Raw genomic sequence first — 18,157 nt, forward strand, 5'->3', positions numbered from 1 at the left:
GAGCAGTTAAACAGCTAACAAGAACAGTTGCAAGATTGTTCGTAGAGAAGTAGTCTTAAAAAACAGGTTTTGCCTGCTTCAAACACATTTTGAAAACTCGTTGGTAGCATTGAGCTTAAGGAACTCCCCAGAATACGGGCTGGCTGTAGTTATGTCGCAAGAAACGGAGGAGACTTTGCTAGATGTTTTCCAGAGAAATGCCTAAAGATTGTTTTGGGTACCCGATTGACTGACCGTATCTCAAACAGTAGACAATACGAAAAACGTGGTTTAATCCCACTTTCCAAGTCTACGTTGAGAGAAAGGTTGATATAGCTAGGACACGTTGTACTGATGAAGGGTGACATACTGCCAAAGATAATCCTTGTGGGCCAACCGTCTAGGGCCAAACGAAAAGCAGGTCGACCCCTAATAAAGTGGGAGGATAACGTAAGGAAAAATTTAAGAAATGGGAACTTCTTGGGGGGGGGGTTACATAGCAAGAGCTTTGCAGGAGGAGCGTGCGTAGCTCTGTCGGCCTCAGACGGATTGGTGCAGCAGGGAGTTGTTAGTAGCAGTAGTATATTCTAAGACACTCACTTAAGCAATATATCATCTGACAATGGAACTATTTTTCCCCAAGATCTGACCATATTTATTTTCATTATTTGAAAGAAATTCACGATATTATTTATTCATTCTCAAAAAGTAGTAGACCTGAATCTCCCGTTAATGCTAAGCTACAAGATTCCTACTACTAATCAATTCAGTATGCTAATTTAAGTAAAGACTGTCTAAATCTAATCCTTTCTCCATGATCCTGAACCAAAATGTATTCCCGAAATTAATTCACTCTCAAGGATAATGTTCTGTAACTTAATATCAATCAGTAGGCTACTTCTTATCTCACTCAATACAACACTCAATACAAAACCTCATTAACCTTTCAAGTTTACTACCCACTCCTTTAATGTGCTTTTTTACGCTGGCTATTTGACATCAATCAGTAAAAGAAGTAATTAAGATCAGTGGCGGATCCAGAGGGGGCGCGCGCCCCCTAAGGTAGTCTAAAGTAGCGTAATTTACTTAATTAACGCTAAGTTTTCGTTAAATTAACTTGTTCCCAACGCAAGTTTATCGGATTAACCTATTTTTCACCTCCCTCATAAAAAATCCTGGATTCGCCCCCGATTAAGATACCCCACTACTTTAATATATTCTTTGAAAATATTCTTTGTCATTTAGTTAAATCTAAACCCTTACATTAGCCCAAAACCAGATTTAAAGCACCCCCATTTCTGATTCCCCTCTTCGTTCTTTTTTCTTTAATTTTCGACTTTCTTTATCTGATTAAAAACCTTTCATTTGAGATGTAACTTTTATGATCATGCAAATTATACAGATGGCCTGCATCTTATAGACTGATGTAAAGAAATAAAAAAGAACCATTCAAAATCATGATTCTATGAACTGATGATAAAGAGGTTCTATCACTTGCTTTAAATTAATACTTCGTAATTATCCATTATTTATTTTGTTTCTCCACCTCTTTTAGACCAGAGGTGTAAAACTCAATGTTTTTACCGGTTAAATTTTCTTTCAAAATATTTTGGTGGGCAAGTACTTGATCAAATAGTATTTCGGTTGACCACCCACACATATGCATGTTCATTTTAAAACAACATACCCAAAAAAAACTTTATAACTCATACTACGTAAGAACCACAAAAGCGCAGCACAAAAGCACAAAAGCGCAGCTTAAGTGAAGAGCAATGTGGGCACAATGTTTTATTTATTTTATTATTATTATTATTATTTTTTGGTTTGTTTTAGACCAGGGCAATTCATATCGAGGGAGTTTTCATAGAGAATTCAAAAAGGGCTCATTATATTGGAAATTGAAAGGGCTATTGCCCTTTTTAATAGTCAAAATTGATTGGAGGGCAACTAACCCTCTACCACGCCCACCATTTCCCCAAAAAATCCAAAACAAATTTTGAGATAGCCATTTTGTTCAACGTAGTTGAAAAGACCGGAAATTGTGTCTTTGAGGCTGACAACCCCCCCCCCCCCCCTCACAGCCCTCAGGGCAAAGGTTGTGAATTACGCCCTGGAGGCATATAAGGTTTCTATAGAAAGGGTGATCATATAAATTTCGGAAGGGGCTCATTGGATTGGTAATCGGAAGTTTTAGTACCCTTTATAGGAATTCAGAGTGATCGGAGGGTAGACACCCCTCACACCTTGTATTTTCTCGAAATGTTTCTGATAGAAGTTTTGAGATGGTCATTTGTTGTCGTAGAAACTTCGAAAAAGGTTCATTCAAACGGAAATTGAAGGGGATAGTGCCCTTTTTAACAGTAAAAAATGACTGGAGGGCAACTAACCCCACTCTCACGCCCACTATTTCCCCAAACACATCCAATCAAAATTTCTAGATAGCTATTTTGTTCAGCGTATTTAAAAGGTCCAAAAATCGTATCTTTAAGGATTACACCCCCTCCCCAGCCCTCAGGCAAGGAGTGTAAATTATGCCCTGGGGCCATTCAAAGTTTTTATAGAAAGGGTGGTCGTATAAACCTCAGAGGGGGCTCATTGGACTGGTAATAAAGAGTTCTCGTGCCCTTTTAAAATTCAAAGTAATCGCAGGGCAGATACCCCCCCCCCCCACACACACACACAAACACACCTCGTATTTTCTCGAAATGCATCTGATAGAAATTTTGAGGTGGCCATTTATTGTCGTATAAACAACAAAAAAGGTTAATTAGATTGGAAATTGAAAGGGCCTTTTTTAATAGTCAAGAGTGATTGGAGGACAACAAGAATCCCCCCCCCCACCCCCATCAATTCCCAAAACACGTCTAATCAAAATTTTGAAAGCGCAAATTATGTTCTGGTCTTGAGAATGAGTGGGAGTTATCATCCCTACTCATGTTGATTGCTGCTCGTTTTGAGTTTGATTTGGCTATATTTAATTTCTGTTCTTTTTGAATTTCATTTATTTATTGATAATGATTTGTGGTAGTTTTATGATTGGAAGATTATTTGACTTTATTTCTGCTCATACTTGGCTTAATAGAGCTCTTTACTTTTCTTTAAAAAACTTGTTTTATGGAAAAAGTTTTTCAAATTAATTGCAATAAGGGACAATAAGTTTAGAAATAAAAATAACACAAATTATCGAAATTAAGTGCATTTTATTTAAAGTTTATTATGGATCTAGAGAGACTTGAATTAAATTTATAGCATTCATCAAACATAGATGGCCATAAGTTGCAGTGGATACAACCAGCACAGCCTTTGAGATATTAAACAAAAAAAGAAAAAAATTTCAACTGAAAGCAAGGAGCAACATTAAAACTTAAACAAACAGAAATTATCCCAGATTTGAGGGGATTGCCCCCCTCCTCAATCGGTCGATTATTATGCTTAATTTTTTAGTGCTATTAAAAAGCTTCATATTCCAAACCAGCGACCTTTAGGCTTCAGCAGTTATTCTTAAAGCAGTAGAACAAGGAGGTCAAAGTCTAGCGTGAAGAGCGAGGAATTGAGTATATGGAATCCTCTCTCATATACGGAATAATTTTTCTCATATACGGAATAATTTCATTTCGTTTTAAGTTTAGTGTTGCTCCTTATGTTCAGTTGAGAAAACTTTTTTTTTTAATCTAATTTCTGATCATTTTTCAAATCAAGCCAGAAAATTTCCCTCCCCTCAGTGAAAAACTACCCAAGAACCCCCCCCCCGCAGAAACTCACTCCTCTTCCGAAAAATGTCCATATGTTTCCCAATAACAAATACTATAATTATGTGAACAATTGGCAAATTCCATAACTTACAGCCCATTCTCCAGAGGCCGTGGGGCTCATGCCATCACTGTGGGGGTTATGTTATCACTGTGGGGGGTCATGTCATCCTTAGAGGCAATTGGAGCTTTGAACTATCCTGAACAAAATGGCTATCTAAAATTTCGATCGGATGTCTTTGGGGAAATGGGGACGTGGAAGCGGGTTGCTACCCTCTAATCTTTTCGGTCACTTGAAAAGGGCGCTAGAACTTGTAATTTCTATTTTAATGAATCCTCTCCCATAAAATAAAAAAGCCTAACTTTTAAATATAAGTACCACAGAGTGTGAAAGTTGACTATAAGGGAAAACAAAAAAAGAATCCTGGGGGGGGGGCTGAGGACAGATTAGCAGAATTTTTGTTCTAAATACTTGCTTTTTCCATCCATAGCTTATTTAACTGGCTGAAAATCACCTTCGTTAAGATTCTTAATTATTTTTTTCCTCCGATCTCTTTATTTTATGTTTTTTTCTTCGCTTTTCATCTGTTTCTTTCGTCTTCCGTATTTCTTTTGTTCAGAAGGTAATTATACTGAACTAGAACTATTGCATAAAAACTTTTACTAGGTCAATTTACTGATTTTCTTAGTCCGAGTACCTAGACTCTTTTCTAATTTCTCAATAATGTCAGGGCAGCAAATCGACTCTGGTTCCTTGGGCTTTACTTTAAAAAGTTAGTCGTTTCTCGTTTACTTATAAGAAAAGCATAGACAAGCCTGATAACGAGCCAAGTCCATAAAGAGGCAAACCCATGGCTTAATCAGTTTTTATTTAAAACGGATAAAGGAATAAATATATATACCTTTTTTTCCAGTGCTTTTCAATTAGCTGGTACCCACGCGAGAAGTCAAGTTTGATTAATGCTAATGAAATAAAACAAAATATGATGAAAATATAATAGTTTAGAAACAAATTTGGGCTATATATTTGCACATTAGGGGGTTGGGGGGTTGGGGGGGGTTAAAACATAGAATATATTAAATACGTAACCTAACCTAGGTACCTTTTCCCCCTAAATCCCAAATACTGATAGTTTAAATATTATAAACGCAATGATAAACCACGGTTTGCGATCCAATTCTCTATTGACATATATCCGTTTGACTAGTTTCATTTAGCATCTTCCCTATACAATATATCGCGCGGGTACCAGCTAATTGAAAAGTATCTTATCTTCTTCTCTTTTTTGAGTGCTGCAGACGGCTTGGAGGAGGTCTTTGCCGAAAAATATACATTGTCTAGTTCCCTTTTTTTCAGTGGCTGAAAATCACCCTTATTTGGTTACTTAATTATATTTTTTTTTCTCCCTTTTTTCAGATAGCTTCTACGTTAATCACACTGAATCCTTTTAAAATGGATTCAGGTAAAATGGACAGCTTCTACATTATTTCCGGTAAGTTAATCATCAATATGAAATAAAAATTAAACACAAAAAATAATAAATTATTATAAAAGTTTGCACGCGTCATGATGCAACAATAGTTTTGAAGTTTAACAATGAAAGTCTCGGCACAGGTGCGAAAAGCGCATAAATATTTGCTGATGCATCTACACAATAGCCCTAATATCAAATTGGTGACAATTTTTGCTTGAAGGTAATTTGACAATAATGACATGGCAACACTGATTTCTTTTGTTATGCTCTTTTCAGCAAATACAAAAAGTTAGTCAGCATATTATCTTCAATAGTAAAGAACACCGACAGTTCAAAGAAAACATTAAAGACACTGAAGCGTGGAATTTCTAAGGTATTTCACCTTTAGGCACAAATCATATGAAAAGGTTTAGTCTGTCATAAGAAATTCGCGTTTTTTTTGTACTAACTGAAATAACTTCTGAGCATTTGAGCGTTTTTATGCCAGAAGATAATGCGAAGATTTTTGTTCAAAAAGTAAAATTTCCAACAAGGTTTTCTAAAATTAATTTTCCTAATCATGCAACCCTGTATTATTATCAAGGGCTGTCCCAAAGAGAATGGGAAACATAATAGTTGAATCTTTGGCGTTTTTGCATGAGAAGAAATTACGCATGAAAGATTGCTTAACCGAAATTACCAGAAATTACCCCAAAAATTACCAAAGTTACCAAAAACAAAAAACCTAGGGATACTCTTCGGGCCGTCCGAGAAAATTGAGTTGTGTAATGTAGATTTATTTTATTATAAGCAATTAATTAATCAGTTAGAAAAAACTAAGAGTAATCGAAAGTCTTCTTTTCAAGAAGGTTATGTATTAATTCACAGATACACTAAGTCACAGATACACTAATTCACTAATTCACAGATACTAGATACACAACAACATTAAGGTTGGTCTTTAAATCACTACTAAACATCCTCGTCTTAGATCTGATATTTTTTCCGTTTTTCCAAAAAAAAAAGGCTAAGAAGGAAAATATGGAAGAAACACTGAACAAAAACTCGAGTTTGTTGGCAAAACAAAACGACTAATACCCTGTAGGGTTTTCGGGTAAAGTCGCTGAACCAAAGATAAAAGGAGAGATTACTGTCCTATAGTTTCGTGTAAAAAAATAGGGTTCATTTCTATTGGTTTATTTTTGCGACGTATTGTTGTAAGCCAATCACATTATTGGTTATTTGGAGGAAGAAAAGCTCTGCCTTTTTAAAACTGGGTTAACTAATGCTGACTGACAAATTTAGACAGATAAGGATATGAACTTTCTGGAGAGACATGCAAATCCGCCTTTCAAAACATGATTGGTTCTTTTGTGGGAAATGTTAAGCCAGTAAAAAAGATGAAGCCAAAGGAAAAAAGAGAGAATATTTCCGTAGTAACTGTGCTTTTATTCCATTTGTTGTTTTTGAAATTATTTTTGCAAGCGAATCTATTTCTTGAGAAAAAAGCCACATCCTTATCAAGTTAGGTTGACAAATATTGAGGGACTAATCTAGACATCGATGGATACGTGATTTCTGGAGAGAAAAATAACCCCACCTTTTCAGAACCTGATTATCTTTTTTGTAAAAGTATTGAACCCGTAAAAGGAATGAAACTTCTAATTTTTTCCCATTTTTAAAGTAAGCATATTGTTTCTCCGAATTGGAGTGTTTATGGGTTTTCGATTTCGTTCTGTGCAAACATACTGTCAGGAATTCTAATCTAGTCATTCGACTTATTAATTTTAATTGCAATATGAGCTATTACTAAGTGTCGACTTAATAATAGATATGTGGCTTGTATTTTCCCCATTGAAAACTTTATTTCTAGTAATGATTGACACCCGAATAATGGGACTCATACTAAATTCTTATACTTTGAAAGTTTGGGGGTCCAGTGTATTTCCCATAAAATCCCCCCCCACGGGAAAACTTCCCCCATAGAGAATCTCCCCTTTCTTTTATAAAGCTTAGCAGGCTTTTTCATAATGCAGGGAGCCCTTTCTTATATTTCAGAAAGATGGAAGAAAAATGAAGCTTTTTTTGTATCAAATCTTGGTTTCCGTATTAGGGAGGTTAAAAAGCCCTTCTTTGATAAAAACTGATTTTTAAAACAGTCAAAAAGTCCAAAGCAATTTTTTTAGTTTTTTCCGTATTGAATTACCACATGAGAGCCATATTAACCCTTTGACGACTAAGGTAAATGCATAAATCTGATATGGTCTTAAATCCTTTTTGTTGGTGTATAGTGCCAATTTGTATATATACTCAGGGTTGCCAAAACTTTTAGGGACAAAAGTGTCCAAATCAGTCAAAAAAGGAAACTTTTAGTGTCCCTCTAAAAAATTAGCCAAAATACAAGGTTGCCACTATAAATTTTCAAAACCTGTGAAAAAAGTGCCGAAAAACCTGTGAAATTCGTTCTTCTTAGTTCTGCTACCTAGCGGTCTGTCACCTGCATGAGTTCTGAAGGTATTTCCAGCTTTGACATTAACGGTACCTATAAATTAAGTTTAGTGCTAGTTTAATTTGAAGAGATGGCAGAAAAAAATCGTCATGAGAATGTCAACAGAGCGAAATTTTTATATCGATCATTGATACCCCTGCCTATCTTAGTCGAAAAAGGAAACAACCGATCATAGAGATTCATTTTCACTTCGGCATTTTCATAAGTTATGCAAAAAAGATGCGAGTTGTTGATCTTTGGTAGCTATTAAGGATCTTTGGGTGCGACAATATCCAAACGGCTGTAGCAACGAAATGTCTATTTTGACCTACATGGTTTTATAGTTAAACAAAAGACGTCGATCACCTTAACCACTCAGCCAAATGGTTGGTCGAGTGGTTAAAATCGTTTAACAACTCCTCTATCTTGCCGTTTTCTAAACATTTAGAAGTAGCCCTGAGCAAAAATTACGTTTTCGAGAACTAAAAGAGTGAGAAGACAAGGTTGGTTGAAATACATTCGCTTGAGTTATACTCGATAGAAACTGGCGACCAGCGTTTGCCAAAAAATCACAGCTGAAAGCATAGAATGAAAAACAGAAGCATTCGCTAGCGGCTATAAATAAAATTGAGCCGCAACACAGCTTTTCTGCAAAACTCCTTTCTTTCTATGACAGCACTGTAATAATAGCCATATACACACGGCTACACGCCACAGGGATGTACGCGGAACGCGCTAGCAGGGAATGGCCATTCACTTCTTCTTTCCAGCCTTCTCAGCGGCCTTGGTGATTTCGTCATCCAGCAGTAAGTGGGTCCTTGAAGTTGACCGACTTGATGACAAACGTCAACCGTAAGAAAAAGAAAAAGATGAATTCAATAGTTCTAGCATACCACATTGGTTATGACTTTAGGTCCTATTCGGTTGATAAATGGTGTTCACGCAGGGCACAAAAACATCTAAGTAAAATCCCCAAGACGTTACCAAAGCTTAAAAGTAAAGTACAAATTAAAAGCAGTCATATTTATAGAAAAAAAGAAGAAAATAAAGACATTTGGTTTTTGATTTGGAAAAATGTCCAAAAAGTGTCCTTTTTATTCAAAAAACTTCCTTTTTTGACCCAATAGTGTCCCGGTGTCCCTCAGAGTGAAAAAGTGTCCAAAAGCCACTAAAAGTGTCCATTTGGCACCCCAGTATCTACTAACTCAATATGTCAATAACTGAATACGCAGTATATCAAATTTATCTTGAGGCTAAATCAGGCGTAAACCCTGTATTGTATTTTAAGGCTTTAATGAAATTGTCAGGATTGTGAATACGGGCTCGAAACTTTTAAGGTCCTAAAAAGATTAAAGCGCTGAATATCTGATTCATCTCCTTTTTCCATCTTCAATGATTTGAATTTAAATATTTTTTCAAGCCAAAAAGCAAGGTCAGTTAGCTATTTATCAACCTTAAATTCATTGCTCAAAAAACTCATTGTTCAAAGAATATTTTTTGTATGAAAAAGCAGACACCGGTTGTAGCGCTAGCAATTTGCAACTCCGAAATTAGCCTGCATTTGGATATAAGTAGGATATTAAGTAAGATAGTATTTTACTTTTTCTTTGAAGAATCGCTACGTATGTATATATTCATGTTATTTGATGTTTCAGTTGATATAGGCTATGTAGCCTATTAGTTTTTCAATTATTGTTTTCTAAAGTATCTAACAGTTCATGGTAACGAACAGTAAGTAAGGAGCAACAACATCCTTCCTCTATGAAATATTAATCAGACTTGTCTTGATAACCTTCTGGATCGTCTTTTTCGATTTCACACAATTTTCAGAGGCTCGCCCTTCTTTCATACAAAGCAAATAACTGCTTCATTGCATCTATATGCTTCACGTCACTTTGCATATAAGGTTTAAAGTGACTTACGACAGATTTTCTTTAGAGCAGGAATCGATAAAAATTGTAGGGAAGAAGTAGAATATAATAGTAGTGTTAAAATTTTTGGCCTGATATTTAAAGCGTCCATAGAGTCTGTTTACAATTAAAGCAATTTATTACATTTGCACTGGTTCAAAAGCATTTTCCTTAGATTAATTTTATATTAGTCAGTGATTATTAAAGCGATATTTAATTGTACTTTCTACTCCTCTACGAGGCCACCCTCTACATGCACGAAATTCATCAAGAAGATGTTAGATTTCTTGCCTTAAAATAGCCTCATCAATCGTGGTAATATCATTACAAATCATTTGCTTCAAGTCAGCAATGTGCTGTATCTTTTCTTGACATTAAATTAAACAAAAAAATTCTCTACTGAAAGTAAGGAGCAACATTGAAACATAAAACTAATAGAAATTGTTCCGTATGTTAAGGGGGCTGCCCTTTCCTTAACACTTGCTCTTTACGCTCAAGTCTCCGCGTTCCTTAAAAATATATATATTTTCAAATTCAACAGCCCTTGTATTTGAGCTGTCTTTCTTAAAATATTGTGGCAAAAATTTAAACTTTAGCGCAAAGAGTGAGGATTGAGGAAGGGACAGCTCCCCTAATAAACGGAATAATTTTGTTTGTTTTAAGCTTTAATGTTGCTTCTTACTTTCAGTTGAGAAATTTTTTTTTTTTTTTTTAATCTAAGTTTAACTGCTTTTCAAATCATACCACGGAATTCTGTTTCCGTTTAAAATTTTTATTCCCTAGGATTTTAATGTTCACTGGAACAAAATTATGTTTTCTCCAGTAAATTCAATTTATGGACACGCTATTTCTACGCTAAGTGACTTATCTAAAACAAATTATCCAATTTTCAATATCGACTTAACTTATCGCAACAAATAGACCAACCCGGTGGTTCCTAACCGATTTTGGGCCAAGCCATCTACACATTTTTAAAATTCTGATACCCTCTTGGTGATATTTAAATTTTGCTATTCCAAATTTTATTCGTATCACCTGAAGAAATCTTGAAAGAAATTAATTAATTCCTTAATTACAACAAATATAAGAAAGTAGACAAATATTAAAAAGTAGATTAAAAGTATTTGAATCAAATGCTCAAGGCCCGAGATCATGTTATACTTGCTCTTTATGTGGTATGGAGGAAGAAAATATGATCCATTTTTTGACGGTGTGCCAGGGGCTTTCAGATTTGAGATTGAAGTATTTAGATGATGGGGAAGTGTTTTACCTGGGACCCTTAAATTTTCATCCAAGGAGACGATTATAGCAGTGACTGGATTTAAAAAAGAGGGTCTAAAAAGGTTTAAATAATTGGTTTAAGGTTTTTGTTTGTTGTTATTAGTTATATCATTTACTTAAGGGCATGCTGGCTGTTCGTTTATTTAATCATTGTAATGTTTTTGTATGGCCTAGAGGCTGAACAAATTATCTATCTATCTATCTATACCAACCCGACATAAAGTTCTCTTTTATTTAAGCTGCTCGCTTCATTTAACTCTTTACAATTTGTTAGTCTATAAATATTTTATGAATATTTTTAATTTGATTTAAAATCTTGGTATTATTCGTAATCTATATTTGGCTTCTACTTAATTAAAGAAAAAATACTGGAGATTTTCTTTGAATCTCTGTTCCTATTACGTTCCTAAGTGATTATCCCATCATGCAGATAAACTTTAGGGAAAAAATGAAGGGTGCTTCATTTTGTATCACGCTGAATAGCCCTACTTTTTGTCAAATTTCTCTAGTTCTTAATTCAAAATATACCTTTTCCTTTATAATCCCGTTTCAGTAAAAACCCAATTTCTTTTGGAGAAGAATCTTGTCCATAAAGATAAGAGCCGCCAGGTTTCAGGAATTTCTTGATACGGGATAGATTCTTGTTTAAGGACACAGTAAGAATCTTTTATTAAAGCTTGCTGTCTCAATGTTAGAAGAACGAACAAATAAGTTATAATGCTAAACAAAAGCTTTTTCCCAACGCACTAAAAAGTTTTTTTTATCTTTAAGTATAGGTTGGCCTTGATAGAGAAAGTCGTCTTTGAATAGTTCTAAAGCATGGAGTGAATGTCTTACTTTTTCATTGATAGCCTAAAAAAAAAATTTCCAGGTAGCAGAAAAAAAAGATATTTTGACTTTTTGCTATATTTGGACATGAAAGCTTTTAGCATTTGGTAGATCTTTATGGATATGTAAAAAAAAATCTTAATTTTTCAGCCTACGGATTCATCGTTTATGCTAGTAAATCTCACTTGTTAAACTTCATGTCGAGACCCTGCCTTCCTCTTCACTAAACAACCGATATCCGTAGCATTACTTGTGTATGATGAATGCCACAACTATGAATAGTAATTTCCTAAGATTGTAACTTTGATCCTCTAAACCCCGAATTTAAACAAAAGCAGTTGAAAAAGAGGAAGGCTCCAATATATGTGAAATCGTTTCTGAAATATTAGCTTTTTCTCCAGACAAATTTTCACACCGAAATTTCAATAGCCATTTCGTGGCTATAATTGAATTTTTGCAATATTTTTCTTTTTTGGCTCGACAGTTTCAATTCAATTCAATTTATTTATAACCTGTCAAAACAAAAAGGGGTGCACATCCCCTAAATGACAGAGTAAGAAGGGGAAAAAAAGAAAAAAGAGAAGAAAATTTATACACTGAACAAAAATAAGTGGTTTTTACAATCATAATAATCATAGACATAATTTCGTAAATGAGCGAGTGAAAACTACACAAAATCAAATCACACCCGAGCCAGGGACGTATGTCCCTTGTCCCTTGTTCTTCATCTTTGCCCTCTTGTCCTTTTGGTGGTCGACAGATTGTAATTAATCAAAGTAAAAAAAGTAAACTCTACCTACGCGAGGAGCCCCCTTTCCAACCTGCTGGATCTACCACTGGCAAAACTATGAAAATCGATTAAACCATTTTTCAATTGGTTTCGATGAAACCAATCGTAAAACCATGAAAACCAGCCAGTCTATGAACTTCATTGCAACACTGTTAATTTTTCCGTATGTTGGTACTACCTTCTTGAACCGGCTATTATTTTAGTTTATTTTCTTCGGTATGACACAGGTACAAACAGGCTTAACCCTTGATGGAGGATAAAAAGATTTGAAAAACAGGAAGGGGACACTCAAAATGCAATAATAGCGCATCATTTTTTTTTTTTTTTTTTTTTTTTTTGAGCGAGCTCTTTAAGATCCGTCTCAGACAACCCCATGTGTGAAAACGGCCGTATAATGCACAAGGGTTAAAGATAAAGGAGCATTCCTATTTGTCTGACACCAAAATAACAATTCCTAACATAAAAATCCCATTATCTAATAGCAATAACAATATAATAACAATAACAATCTTCTAACCGAACTAATAACAACAAGAATAATCTAATCTAAAAACAATCAGATTTGTCTAATTGTCCTGAAACTTATTTGCTAACTGAAGAAATAACATATATCTGAACCTAGGCTAATAACATATTTCTTTTCCTTTTCTTTTCAGTATAAAGAGTCAAAAGTAAATACATTTAACTCCAGCTTCCTGGCAAGTTAAGACTTTTAAACACACCTCACTTATTTGATGACATTTCACAAAATTCTGCTTTCCCAGGTGGCATTTCTTTTCATTGAATTACTACGACAGACGATCAGAATTCAGCAATATTGCTGTTTTACTTCTATTATGTCCTATTATTTGCTGTAACCGGGCAACACCTAGTCTAATAATCTAGTTCACAATAGCTAGGAGTATTATTTTGCTAGAAGAAGACCGATAACCTTTTACCTGCCATATGTCCTTAGATTAGCTCTCGGATGAATCACCAGGACAACAGTCCATATCATTGCCCCTCAATGTTTTTGAACAATGAATATTTCCCAAAATCAAGTAAAACTAATATTCAAGTCTACACACCGACCCCTTATCTTAGATCACTCCGTAAGGCTTCTATTCCAAGGAAAACTCGTATAAACGGATACGCCCTGTGAACAACTCGTGAAAATTTCAGGTTGATCAGAAAATAGAAGACGGATAGCCTTGTAAGCGGCTATGTGCCTTTTGCTTAGGTCTTCGATAAACCACTGGGAAAACAGTAAACATTCTTAAGACTCTCTCATGTGCTATTGAGCAACAAAATATCACATTTTCAACAAAGAGCTTATGTTCATACCTGCTGATCAAACCCTCACCCCCTCTCCCCTCCAGATAATTTCTCAGCACTCCCATCCCCAGAAAAATTGCCTACTCTGACCAAGAACTCTAAGTTCTTGATGTTTATGTTTAGGAACAATTTGCTTTTCATTCAATCTAGAATCAATATTGTAATGGGCCTGACTTAATAAGTACAGTATCAAAATAGACTGCATCATTTCTATAATGCTAACAAGTATCTTTTGCTAGCTCTCTTGTGGCTGTCCACTGTAGATTGCAGTGACAGATTGTGACCCACCATTGTTTTTCAACTGAATTTAACTCAGAGACTAATGGAAAGCTGACGAGAAAGTAAATTCAAGAATTGTTTGTAATATTCTTACCTTTCCGTTCTCGGTGACCTGGGTTTCTATATCTAAAGAATAAACGATGAGACTTTCTACATGGTGTCAGATCCTCTAAAACAACATGGAAGCCAACGTCCCATACCCTGAAATGGATTGGACAAGTGATAACCTTAAACAGGCATGGACAAGATTTAAGAACCATGCAAAGCTGATGTTCCAAGGACCCCTTATTGGAAAGACAGAAAAAGTGCAATGCGCCTTCCTGCTGATTTGGCTTGGAGATAAAGGGCGAGACATTTTTAGTACCTTTACAATTACAGCTGAAGAACATGACAAAATTCAACTGTACATGGACAAGTTCAGTGAATATTTCCTCCCTCAGCGCAATACAGTATTTCAAAGATATTTCTTTCATAACGTGATCAACGAGATGGTGAACCACTGGATCAATACATAACTGATCTGAATCTTTTGGCTCGTGAATGTGCCGAAAGATGTGCATATTGATGGAATGAATGTGCAACAGAGATGTGCAACAGATGGAATGTGCATATTCCACAACAGCCATGAGAGATGAAATGGTAAGAGAACGACTTGTATGTAGCGTCTCTTCAGCAAAAGTCAGAGAGAAACTCCTCCAAGCAGGTTCCAATCTGACTCTGTCACAAGCAATTACTATAATGCGAACACATATAGAAACCAAAGTACAGCTCAGGACAATGCCACAGCCTGATACATGTGGCAGCCAAGCTTATAAAGAAACATGTATAAAGCATGAATTGGATTTTTTTTTTTTTTTTTTTTTTTTTTTTTAATCCCACCTCCTCTCCTCTCAGTGGCACTAACATTAAAAAAAAAACTAATATTAAACATTACAAAAATCTAAATGCCACCTATACTCTACATTTTACTAAAATTAGCAGCCAAAGAGTGGTCTTCGCATTATTGTACTTCTACTAAAATAATTTTTAAAAATTATTAACAATAAAATAAAATGCTCTCCCGCAGAGAGGACGTCCCCCCTCCACAGGAAGTCCCCGCTTGCGGTGGCCATTTACAACAACAGACAAAATTTTCTCAAATTCCAATTCTGCAAAGAAGCCACTACAAAAAAAAAATATAAAAAATATCCCAATAAAAAATAAATAAAAAAACCAACAAAAAACCAAAAAAAAACTCTTTTACATTATAATTTCAGCTTATTTTTACAACACACAAAAATAAACACACTAATATTTACGAAAAACAAATAAGCTGAAATGAACACCAAACCCCATTTTTAAACTTCATTTTTTTTTCCTTTTTTCCTATTTTTTCTTTTTTTTTCCTTTTTTGGCTGCTAATTAAAAAAGCAAATATCAATAATTTTCTTTAAACTACCTTACTGGCAACGCTGTTTTCTCACTCACTCACACAAAAAACTATCTCTTACCAATAAAAAACTCAAACTCTCTCCACTACTTACTTTCTCACTCTATTTTTCCACCCACCATATTTACAAATAATTCATAATTCAAAATCAAAAAAATACTCTCTCCACTCTTTTCTTATCTTCAATAAATTTTTTTATCAGTGGATTTTTTCATTAGGGCAAAGAAATCAAACCATGCCCCATCTGTAAGACAATGCTATTTCTGTGGAGGGGATTATTCACCTTCCCACAAATGCCCCGCAAAAGGAAAAATATGCAGTAACTCTGACAAACCAAACCATTTTGCAAAGGTATGCAAAAGCAGCAAAAAGGTGGTGAACGTAATAAATCAACAACATCAAGCAAACAAGCATCAACCAGACAGCAATGATGAGTTCTGCATTGACACCATAAACATGGACAATGGTGATGATCAACCATATGTGAAGCGCACAATCAATGAACACATCAGTATCACTTTCAAAATTGACACGGGTGCACAGGCCAACATCATACCTGAAACATTTTTTATTACCCGCAAACCAAGGCCCAATCAATGAGACACTACAAATCCTTACTAATTTTGGAGGACAGAAGATCCCAACTCTTGGTGTTAGCAGCCTTAACTGTGCATACACCAACGGATGCACTGAGACACAGCCCTTCTTCATAGTGAAAGACGCCCCCGTCCCAATCCTAGGCTTCGAAACCAGCAAAAAGCTAAAATTAACTAAGCTGATACTTACTGTGACAAAACCAACCCCATTCATAGAGGAATTCAAAGACGTATTCCAAGATATATGACAGCTCCAAGGTGAGTATCACATAACACTCAAAGAAGGAACCGAACCCAAGGCTTTACCAGCCAGACGCATCCCAATATCCCTCCAAAATAGGTTCAAGAAGGAACTAGACAGGATGAAGCACTTGGGGTCATCAAAAAGGTTACTTACCCCACAGATTGGGTAAATGCTGCAGTTGTGGTCGAAAAGCCTGACAAAAGCCTCCGGGTCTGCATTGACCCACAGGATCTGAACAAGGCCATCATAAGACCCCAACACCTAATGCCCATATTTGAAGAAGCAATGCTAAAACACTCCGGTGCTAAATTTTTCACCAAGCTGGACGCCCGTCATGAATATTGGTCTCTCGTCCTTGACAACAAATCCTCTCAACTAACAACATTTAACACTCCATACGGTCGATACATGTTCAAACGCATGCCGTTCGGGTTGATTTCAGCGCAGGATGAATTTCAACGCCGCATGGAAGATACATTTGAAGGCATCAAAGGTTTTTCTGTCATAGTCGATGACATCATTATATCTGGGGAAACCATAGAGGAGCACGACGCAAATGTTCGCAGTGCACACTAATCAGAGCACGCGAAAGGACTGTGAAATTCAACTTGAAAAAATGTGTGTTCGGGTGCGACAGCATACCGTACTTTGAACACATAATATCAAAAGGCGGTATCCACCCAGACCCACGAAAGGTCCGTGCACTGAAAGAAATGAGAGCCCCATCTACCAAGGATGAACTAAAGACCATACTGGGAATGATGACCTACCTAGCAAAGTACATCCCGAATCTAGCATTACTAAATCAGCCCCTAAGTAACCTGGCAAAACAGCGACAGCTCAATTGGGAGCCACAACACGATATATCATTCAAAAACATCAAAGAATCCATTTGCAGCTCATTGGCATTTTTTTATCCAAAAGCGGGGAACAGCGAGCCACCTTTATTCAAAATGGGAAGTCAATCTCCTTTACATCACGCTCGTTGAACACCACCGAGCAGAACTACTCGCAGATAGAAAAGGAACTATACGCTATTATCTCCGGCTGCATACACTACCACCAGTACCTCTATGGCCAGAAATTCATAATCGCATCGGATCACAAGCCTCTCCAAGGGATCCTGAATCGCCCAATATCAAAGTCGTCACCAAGACTCCAGCGGATGCTACTGATAATCCAACCATACGTATTCACCATAACATTCCACCCAGGCAAAGAAATTCCAGTTGCTGATGCCCTGTCACGTATGTATCTCCCTGAAGAGGATTGAGAGATGCAAAAAGAGATCGAATTATATGTGCATTCTGTTATGTCAATCCAACCAATCAGCAATGGCAGACTTAAAAAGCTCAAACAAGAGACAGAGGCTGACACTCAATTGGTTGAGCTGGCTAAGACAATCAAAAGTGGTTGGCCAGCATCCAGAAGAAATCTCCCAGCAACTTTCACCCCATTCTGGAATGTCCGGCATAACCTAACGGTCATAGACCAAATCATACTAAAAGGAGATCGCCTGGTCATACCCAAAAACCCCCGCAAAGACATCCTCAACTGCATACACGGGTCATATCTGGGTATCGAACAAACTAAACAGCGTGCTTGCTCAGTCATTTTTTGGCCAAGGATGACAAAAGATATTGAAGAACATATCAAACACTGCTATGTATGCACCAGACTCCAGAACTCCAACCAGAAAGAGCCCTTGATGCCACATGACATCCCTGACTTACCATGGGAGAAAATCGGTTGCGACATCTTCTACAAAAACGGGGAATACTTCCTCATTACTGTTGACTATTACAGTCGATTTTTC

General features: G+C 36.1%; 1 protein-coding gene across 3 annotated transcripts in view; it reads right to left on the minus strand.

Annotated features, from left to right (window-relative positions):
• The window catches only part of LOC148939503 (protein Wnt-5b-like), a 199,038-nt gene that overhangs the window by 169,274 nt on the left and 11,607 nt on the right, over positions 1-18,157 (minus strand). Inside the window, exon 1 of one of the 3 annotated variants that reach the window (XM_089107090.1) lies at positions 14,167-14,273. The exons of 1 other annotated variant lie outside the window; for it this stretch is intronic. The gene's annotated coding sequence lies outside the window, so the exon portion shown is untranslated. Of the gene's footprint in view, positions 1-7,633; positions 7,651-14,166; positions 14,274-18,157 lie in introns of those variants that run through there. One more of the 3 variants, XM_089107091.1, reaches the window with a different exon arrangement.

The sequence above is a fragment of the Artemia sp. Qi Xiang Cuo genome, chromosome 21 (genome assembly GCF_049724085.1).
Source record: "Artemia sp. Qi Xiang Cuo chromosome 21, ASM4972408v1, whole genome shotgun sequence".
NCBI classification, from domain to species: Eukaryota; Metazoa; Arthropoda; class Branchiopoda; order Anostraca; family Artemiidae; genus Artemia; species Artemia sp. Qi Xiang Cuo.